The following is a 9,810-nucleotide window of genomic DNA, read 5'->3' on the forward strand; positions in this document are numbered from 1 at the left end:
ACTACCAACCAAGAAAAGCCCAGGACCGGATGGGTATACAGCAGAGTTTTACAAAACCTTTAAAGAAGAATTAATACCAATACTTTTCAAGTTATTTCAGGAAATAGAAAAAGAGGGAGCTCTTCCAAATTCATTCTATGAGGCCAACATCACCCTGATTCTGAAACCAGACAAGAATACCTCAAAGAAAGAAAACTACAGACCAATATCTCTAATGAACCTAGAAGCAAAAATCCTCAATAAAATTCTGGAGAATCGGATTCAAAAACATATCAAAAAAATTGTGCACCATGATCATGTAGGATTCATCCCTGGGATGCAAGGCTGGTTCAATATATGGAAATCAATAAATGTTATTCACCACATCAATAGTCTTAAAAATAAGAACCATATGATCATCTCGATAGATGCGGAAAAAGCATTCGACAAAGTACAGCATCCCTTTATGTTCAAAACTCTGGAAAAACTAGGGATAACAGGAACATACCTCAACATGGTAAAAGCAATCTATGCTAAGCCTCAGGCTAGCATCATTCTGAATGGAGAAAAATTGAAGGCATTCCCTCTAAAATCTGGAACAAGACAGGGATTCCCTCTCTCACCACTTCTGTTCAACATAGTTCTCGAAACACTGGTCAGAGCAATTAGAGAGATGAAAGAAATTAAAGGCATAAAAATAGGAAAAGAAGAACTTAAATTATCACTATTTGCAGATGACATGATTCTATACCTAGAAGACCCAAAAGGGTCTACATTGAAACTACTAGAACTAATAAATGAATTCAGAAAAGTGGCAGGATATAAAATCAACAGGCATAAATCAAAGGCATTTCTGTATATCAGCGACAAAACTTCTGAAACGGAAATGAGGAAAAACACTCCATTCACAATATCCTCAAAATAATAAAATACTTGAGAATCAACCTAACACAAGAGGTGAAAGATTTATACAATGAAAACTACAGAACCCTAAAGAGATAAGTAGAAGAAGATCTTAGAAGATGGAAAACTATACCATGTTCATGGATAGGCAGAAATAACATTATCAAAATGGCGATATTACCAAAAGTTCTCTATAGGTTTAATGCAATGCCAATCAAAATCCCAACAGCATATCTTGAAGAAATAGAGAAAGCAATCATGAAATTCATATGGAAAAATAAAAGACCCAGAATAGCAAAAGCAATTCTAAGCAGGAAATGTGAATCAGGCGGTATAGCGATACCAGATTTCAAACTATCTTACAGAGCAATAGTGACAAAAACAGCATGGTACTGGTACCAAAACAGGTGCGTGGACCAATGGTATAGAATAGAGGACACAGAGACTAATCCACAAAGTTACAACTATCTTATATTTGATAAAGGGGCTAAAAGCATGCAATGGAGGAAGGATAGCATCTTCAACAAATGGTGTTGGGAAAACTGGAAATCCATATGCAACAAAATGAAATTGAATCCCTTTCTATCTCCATGCACAACATTTAATTCAAAATGGATCAAGGAGCTTGATATCAAATCAGAGACTCTGCATCTGATAGAAGAAAAAGTTGGCTCCGATCTACATATTGTGGGGTCAGGCTCCAAATTCCTTAATAGGACACCCATAGCACAAGAGTTAATAACAAGAATCAACAAATGGGACTTACTTAAACTAAAAAGTTTTTTTCTCAGCAAGAGAAACAATAAGAGAGGTAAATAGGGAGCATACATCCTGGGAACAAATTTTTACTCCTCACACTTCAGATAAAGCCCTAATATCCAGAGTACACAAAGAACTCAAAAAATTAGACAATAAAATAACAAATAACCCAATCAACAAATGGGCCAAGGACCTGAACAGACACTTCTCAGAGGAGGATATACAATCAATCAACAAGTACATGAAAAAATGCTCACCATCTCTAGCAGTCAGAGAAATGCAAATCAAAACCACCCTAAAATACCATCTCACTCCAGTAAGACTGGCAGCCACTATGAAGTCAAACAACAACAAGTGCTGGCGAGGATGTGGAGAAAAGGGTACAATTGTACATTGCTGGTGGGACTGCAAATTGGTGCGGCAAATTTGGAAAGCAGTATGGAGATTCCTGGGAAAGCTGGGAATGGAACCACCATTTGACCCTGCTACTGCCCTTCTCAGACAATTCCCTGAAGACCTTAAAAGAGCTTGCTACAGGGATACTGCCACATCGGTGTTCATAGCAGCACAATTCATAATAGCTAGACTGTGGAACCAACCCAGATGCCCTTCAATAGATGAATGGATAAAAAAAAAAATGTGGCATTTATACACCATGGAATATTACGCAGCACTTAAAATGACAAAATCATGGAATTTGCAGGGAAATGGATGGCACTAAAGCAGATTATGGTTAGTGAAGCTAGCCAATCCCTAAAAAACAATTACCAAATGTCTTCTTTGATATAATGAGAACAACTATGATCAGAGCAGGGAGGAAGAGCAGGAAGAAAAGATTAACATTAAACGGAGACATGAGATGGGAGGGAAAGGGAGAGAAAAGGGAAATTGCATGGAAATGAAGGGAGACACTCATTGCTATACAAAATTACATATAAGAGGTTGTGAGGGGAATTGGAAAATAAACAAGGAGAGAAATGAAATACAGTAGATGGGTTAGAGAGAGAAGATGTGAGGGAAGGGGAGGGGGATAGTAGGGGATAGGAAAGGTAGCAGAATACAACAGTTACTAATAGGGCATTATGTAAAATTGTGGATGTGTAACCGACATGATTCTGCAATCTGCATTTGGGGTAAAATTGGGATTTCATAACCCACTTCAATCTAATGTATGAAATATGATATGTCAAGAGCTTTGTAATGTTGTGAAGAACCAATTAAAAAAAATAACACCAGCCAATGCAGCCTATTACAAAGTTAGGGCAGTATTGTTCTTTTGACACTGTATGACAAACAATTATTTTCACTCTCAAATTATTTTCAAAGGGAAGATAATTAAGTATCTTGACCCCAATCCAGAGATGGTTGTAAACAAGTTACAATAGTATAAAGGCTTATAACAAGATTGTCCTTGGATTCCATAATTTTAAAAGTAGTTTTAACTATAGATCAATGTCATGAATTCTGAATACCAGAGCCTAAAGCCTAGTATAAAATCATAAGGAATTGTGAAAAGATGCATATTGTTGTATTTATCTGCAATTCTTGGGAAGTTAAGGGAGTATCTTCCCTCAGTAGCAGTGTTGAGAGTTGTTTCTTTTTAAATATTCTCTCTCCCACTAACTTGTGGCAACTGTACTGAAGCTATTTCACATGAGTTTATTTACGGTGTTATTTCTATTCATCAATATATTTCACATATTTCTCAAATGCCTCTTCACTCATTAATTCATCAGTTCCAAAAGGTCACTTGTCATCTTCCTCGGCCAGCCATCTCCATAACAAGGTTTGTTCACAAGCCCTGGGTTTTCTTCAGGTATGTCACTAATTTGAGTTACTTCTCCTGATAGAGGGACACCATGTTCACTGGCAGCTTTCATACTTTCCAAAGCACTAAACTCATCTTGTTTATTCGATTTTGTCTCAGCTGCACATAAGCTATAGTAAATAACATCTCCCAGAGCTACCTGTGCAAAACTGCTGATTTCTGCCACTCCAAAGCCATTTTCTATTATCCACTCATGTTTCTCTGTGACTTTACACATCGAAAGCAGAGTGGCCCTATGCATAGCCACCATGGCTGAGTCTTGCATGCTCTATACCACTTACAACACTGTGTGCACAAGTTTACAAAGGGTCACCACACTGCACCAGCCACCAATGGGCCTGGACCAGATTGAGCCCTTTATGAAACAGAGTCTTGTGAGGCTTCCCAGGATCATTTGGAACCGGCCATCCTCCATTTACTAGCCTCAGCTTACACAGGCACAACAAGATGTATGGGCTTCCTCTTGATGCTAGCTAAATAAATTTTTGTGCCTCAGGCTGTATCTCTTGGTTTTAGTGGTGTTGGGAGAAAAGGATTCTTCCAATTATTTTTTGGTGGTACCAGGGATTGAACTCAGAGGTGCTTAACCACTGAGTCACATCCCCAGCCATCTTTTATATTTTATTTAGAGACAAGGCTCACTGAATTATTTAGTTCCTCATTTTTTGATGAGGCTGGCTTTGAACTTGAGATTCTACTATCTCAGCCTCCTGAGCCACTGGGATTCTAGGTGTGCACTACCATGCCCAGTGGGATTCTTCCAATTCTTGAACTGCTCACCTCCCAGGGTTTTGCATGTGTCTTCAGGTGAGAAGTTAGCCACTGTTGGTGGCAGAAAAAACATCAAATCATGTTCAAGAGGCTACAAATCAAACCTGTGAAGAGAAATTTTGCATGGTATCAGGATGAAGAAAGTAGAAGATGATTTAGACCTTCTAAAATTAGGAAGAGGTAGGTGCGGATGCCTCGGGTACCAATGATTCCTGATAATGAGGTTGGTGGGTCCAGTGAGCACATGTTCTGGCCTACCTGGTTGAACACAGTCAAGATCCTGAGGAGGAAAAGAAGGCTGAGAGGAATGGAAATACATAGAAGAAGCAGAGAAGGAAAAGCTGAGTTTCTATTTTTTTTTCATGAATAGCAGCAGCACAAATGAGAGAAATAAAGAGAGCGAAGACTGACTTCCAGCTGCATAGGTAAACCTTCAAGTGTCCCAAGAGTATACCTGGACCTTGCAAAACACCTACCATGTTCAGAGTCCTTTGCCAATTTCTGGTTTCACTGTTGTGCTCTGTGCAGCTTTGGACCAGGTCTGAAGGTATAAGGAAACTTTCTGAAAGAGCACCATGTGCCCATTTGTCCAATTTGGATCCTAGTAGCTTCAGTGAACCAGTAGAGCTGGCCTCCATCTCCTCTTTTCCTGGGAGATTGGTAAGGCTGAATGATGCCAACAGCTTCTACCCACTCCCTTGCCTGGTTTGGAAAGGGCGACTCCTGGTCTGGCCTGCATGGATGACCAGTCAAATTGGACAGCAGACACTCTGGGCAGAGCAGAAGCCATATTGTAATCTGGAATGATCCAGGACACACTTGAAGGATCTGACCAAAGCCACTTCTGGCACCTAGGAGGTTGCAAAGTAAGTCTGAAGTTAGCAAATTCTCTTGGGTAACAACCCAGACTCCATTGTCTGGGGAGTGTGCAGCCAGGTGTCAAATCCATCCCAGGCCAGGGTTCTTATGATAACTTAGAGTAGGGCACACACCACACCAGCTTACAGAGTAGAACATCAATCGTTTGACATTGTATAAAATGGCTAGGCAAGAAGCAGAGAAGTAAATGCGTCTCCTCTACTGGGGGTTCTGAGTGCCCCTGGCCACTTCCTGTCCTAGCTTCAGAGGGAGTGAGACAGGTATTGATCCAGGCAAAGATGAGGATTAGATATAGCTGGGTGAATGCCCCTCACCCTGGTTCTCACCCTTCAGCTGCTCTTGGGACAGCATCCTATCACCAGAAGCAATATCTGCCCCAGAGAACACTGTCCTGTCAAGAAATGAGATCCCACCTTCCGTGTCTTGGAGATGGTGAAGTGTGGTGGAATGGCTGGAAGTTGGGGCCAGCTTTGTGCTCAGGACTCCAGGTTTGATGCATGCCAGCATGTGGCCCATTTTAACCCCATCAGTAGGGTATACAAATGTCTCAGTACAAGGCTGGTATGCCACTCAGGTATAATATTCACAATTTCTGTGGAAAAAGTGGCTTAATCGATTTAGGTCAGGATGTTGACCTTGGATCTCTCCAACCTGCTCCAAAAGAGTGCAGTTAAGAATTCAGCAGATGTGGCCAGCTATCCCTGGATGGAGGAAAGAGGCCTGCCTTCAAATGTCATCCCCACTTCTCAATGTTAGCCATACTGAAGCCTAGCCCCTCTTCAAGATCAAGATGGGGAAACCAAAATGATATGGTAAGCATTAGGGTTGGGTAGGAATTATGGTCAGAGTTGTGCCTGTGAGGGGCAGAAGCTTCCCTGCCCTTTTCCACCAAGACCTAGAAGCACACCCATGTTCCTACCCAAGCCACCACACAACACCCTGCTGCCTGCTCTCCCTAGTGCCCTCCCTTAAAACCTATTAGCCTTTCTCTTGCAAAAAGCACAGCCAACAAAACAGGATAGAGACCTCCTCTACTGTCCCTCACTACTGATTCCCTGGGAGCCTTGCTGGCACCAATGCCTGGGCCAGGGCCCCTCTCCACAGTTATGGGGATGATAGCTTGCTTAGATGCCTACCTCTCACTGCTGATGAGATACCCCATCCTTGGTCCTGCCACTTTATTGGATGAGGACTTTGGCCTGTGGCCTGCTATCCTTATGGGGTATTCTACTTCCTCCCAGCTACCAGTCCTCATGTGGCTCAAGGTTCCCTGTGGGTGGCTTTGTCAAGGACTACACCTGGACCCTGTTGCCTCTCCTTAGTATTCTGATAATGACCCACCACTGAACCATGGGGGGGCCCCTTGGTGTCTGTCTCACCATTTCCATAGCCTCATGTCCTACAGGACATGGATCACTCATACTCTGGTCTGTTGCCTGTATCTGGCTTACTCTGTGAACCCTGCAGAAATCGCTCTTCCTACCCCTACTCTGTGTGCATCTGGTGCTCACACCAGGGACTACCAAGCTATGCAAGTGGACTTGCCTTCCACTGGTCCTTCTTTTGCATCATGAACCTGAACAGATGCTCAGAGAACATACTTTAGATCCAGAGCATGGTGTGAAGCCCTCACAGCTTGACCTCCCTCTCACTTTCCCTACCCAAGCACCTGGTTTCTGATGAAGGCTATGTCTGGCTGGAGTCTGAACTACACCAGCCTGCTCATTTGCCTAGGTGGCTAGCCAGGGAGACAAAGGTTTAAACTCTGGACACTCACCATTGTTCTGCATCTGCCAGAGAACATACCCCATGCCCCACAGGCCAGAGAGGAGGAAGAGCACTGCAATCTGGGAGGAGCATGGGTTCCAAGGTAGGAGGGCCATGATGCAGGAGAGGTGGGTTGCTGCACCTTGGTCAGAGGGAGGAAGCTAGGACAGAAAGTGGCCAGGGGCACTCAGAACCCCCAGTAGAGGAGACGCATTTACTTCTCTGCTTCTTGCCTAGCCATTTTATACAATGTCAACAGATTGCTGTTCTACTCTGTAAGCTGGTGTGGTGTGTGCCCTACTGTAAGTTAACACTCTGGGCACATCACATGCCTGGGTGAACCTGCTACCCTGGTGCTCAGCTTCCTCAGCCTGGAGGGCTGTGGGCCAACTTGTCTGGATCCCAGGAGGCTTCTGCACTGAGAGGAACCCAGTCAGTAACTGGAGAAGAACTTCTCATTAGGGTAAGCTTAAGGCTTCAGGTAAAGTGTTCCAACAGGGCTTCTTGGCACCTGTGTAGTCAGTCCTCACACAGACTGTAATCTGGCACCCTCTTTTCACTGCAAGCATGTAGATGGCTATCCTGCCTGTGTGTTGGGAGATTTTCCCATACATCAGGGAGCAGACTTCAGTGGTGGCAAAAAAGCAGATCATCATGTATTCAACAAACAAGATGCCCAGGAGGCAGGAGGTGAAGGACTGCCATGGGCTACCACTATCAGTGGTATCTGCAATCCTCTGGGGCTAAAGCCTGAAACTGCCCTGTGCTGCTTAGAATGAGTGGCCCTGGGATAGCAGGCACACCTGTTTGGCATGAAACATTTCCCTAGATCTACCACAGGAGAGATACACTAGTATTTGTAGGAAAATCCCCTTTTGGGGTCAGTTCTGAAAAGAGATATTTTGAACAGACTTCTGCCTAGAGTTATCTGAAAATTCTGTACTGTGTTAATCATTTATGCATTGTTTCACAGCACTAATAGGGAATATCTTCCACTAACCCTATCACTTCCTACTAGGTCTAAAGACAAAAGAAAATGGATCAAAGATAAAGGGATTAGAAGTAGAGGCTAGGAATTGGGAAGCTACTCTTTTAGTCACAATAAGTCACCAGGCACCCTCAGCAGCACACTTTCATCCCTAGGCAGAATCAATACCCAGAAGAGGGCCCTAGACTTGAGGCTTCCCCCATCTAGACTGTTGGTTGGAGTCATGGTTGGAGCCACATGAGAGTTCTGATAGGTTTGCAGATATCCAAAATGCCAAGTGAACTTTTGGTTGCCCTGTTGGTCTCTTTGAACTTCCAAGATTCTCCCTCAGACTGCCTTAAGAGTAGGCTTGCCATATGAAATCCATGTCACCCAAACATTGCATGGGGGCACACTTGTCCCTGAAAGATTCTTGGTTTATCTGAAATTGAGATTTGATGGATGGATGCCTTATATGTTATTGGGTTGGCAGTTCTGCTGGGAGGAAGGGATGATGTGAATGAGGCAGGTACACCTCTGAAAGTAGGCCTGGGGGACATAGGCTGGCCAGTCCAGCCTTGATCTGGTCTCTGCAGCCTCCTCAAAACTGCCTCATTTCCATGGTGTGCTGGGGACCAGGATGATAACTTCCATCCAGCAGTTAAGTTCTGTGAATTGGAAAGTACTTTGAGATTGGTATCTTGAGTCACACACTCAACTATTTCAGGGCTAGGAACTCCATGGGCTATTCCCACCCTGTGCTCTGGGTGGGTGGTGTTTGAATACTCTGTGTCCTTTGGGTGCACATGCCTTGGGCATGGTGATTTTGGCCAGGTAAACCTAGCCCACCATTGCCTCACCAAGGCAGAGGTCCTGAAGATGGTAGTGCAGAATATCCCAGTCCTCTCTGAACCATGTATGTCAAAGACCCTGGAGCACCCCAATGTGATTCAGATATTTCAGGTTTTTAAGACCCTCAAAAATATCTGTATCATGATGGATCATGAAGGTGGGGAACAGCTACTTCAGTATATCACATGTGGTGACATGCAGGAATAGGAGGCCTGGAGAATCTTCAGGAAATAGTGTGTGCCATGGTCTTCTTAAATGAGAAGGGTGTCATACACCAAGATCTGAAGCCAGAGAACATCATGGTGAATGCCAGAGGCAATATCAAACGCATCAACTTTGGTCTCAGCACCAGGTTCATGGCTGAGCAGAAGCTGGACAATTTCTGGGGTACTCTTACATACCTTGCCCCTGAACTTGTCCTGTGGCAAGAGTATGAGAGCCCCCAGTGGACATCTGGAGCCTGGGTGTCCTTCTGTATTTTATGTTGAGAGGGAGCTGCCCGTTTATGGTGAACATCACTCAGGAAGTGCTGATGAGGAGTGTTCATGCAAGATACCACATTCTTCACTCTGTTCCCATCAAAACATGAAGGCTCATCCAGAAAATACTGTGAACCCCAAGAAGAGGCCCACAGTCAAGTAAATCTTACAGCAGTCATGGCTGAGGCAAGGTGAGCAGTATATACCCTGTGACTGTAGTGAGGCACTTACAAACCAGGCCCCACAATCATTATAATCCTGTTTGACATGGGTTTTGACCCATGCCAAACCTGGGTGTCTCTGTCCAAGAGAAAGTTTGATGCAAAGATGGCTACACACCTGACACTGAAAAATCAGAAGGTCAAGGTGTAGAGTGTTATCTGTTCTGGGTCATCTACCAAAGATTGTGGAGGGATGGAACCCAGATTCAGACTGAGAGGCACTGCTGAGAGTGGGGGTACTTGCAGGGAGGAAATGGAGAGGAATGGCAGGCAGGCTGGTATCGCTCCCTTCACCAAAGACACATGGGAGACAGGCAGAACCAGCCTGTCATCTCTGAGGGGCTAAGCGAGAAGGTATTTGTCGCGACCAGGCCTGCCACCCAGCCTGGCCAAGAACCACACCGA

The 9,810-nt window shown here is 44.0% G+C and overlaps 1 pseudogene; it reads right to left on the reverse strand.

The window, feature by feature from the left end:
* Positions 1-3,365: 3,365 nt before the first annotated feature.
* LOC144253404 (glycine cleavage system H protein, mitochondrial pseudogene) lies at positions 3,366-3,686 on the reverse strand (annotated as a pseudogene).
* Between the last annotated feature and the right edge of the window lie 6,124 nt (positions 3,687-9,810).

Source organism: Urocitellus parryii, chromosome 2 (assembly GCF_045843805.1).
Source record: "Urocitellus parryii isolate mUroPar1 chromosome 2, mUroPar1.hap1, whole genome shotgun sequence".
In the NCBI taxonomy this organism is placed as follows: Eukaryota; Metazoa; Chordata; class Mammalia; order Rodentia; family Sciuridae; genus Urocitellus; species Urocitellus parryii.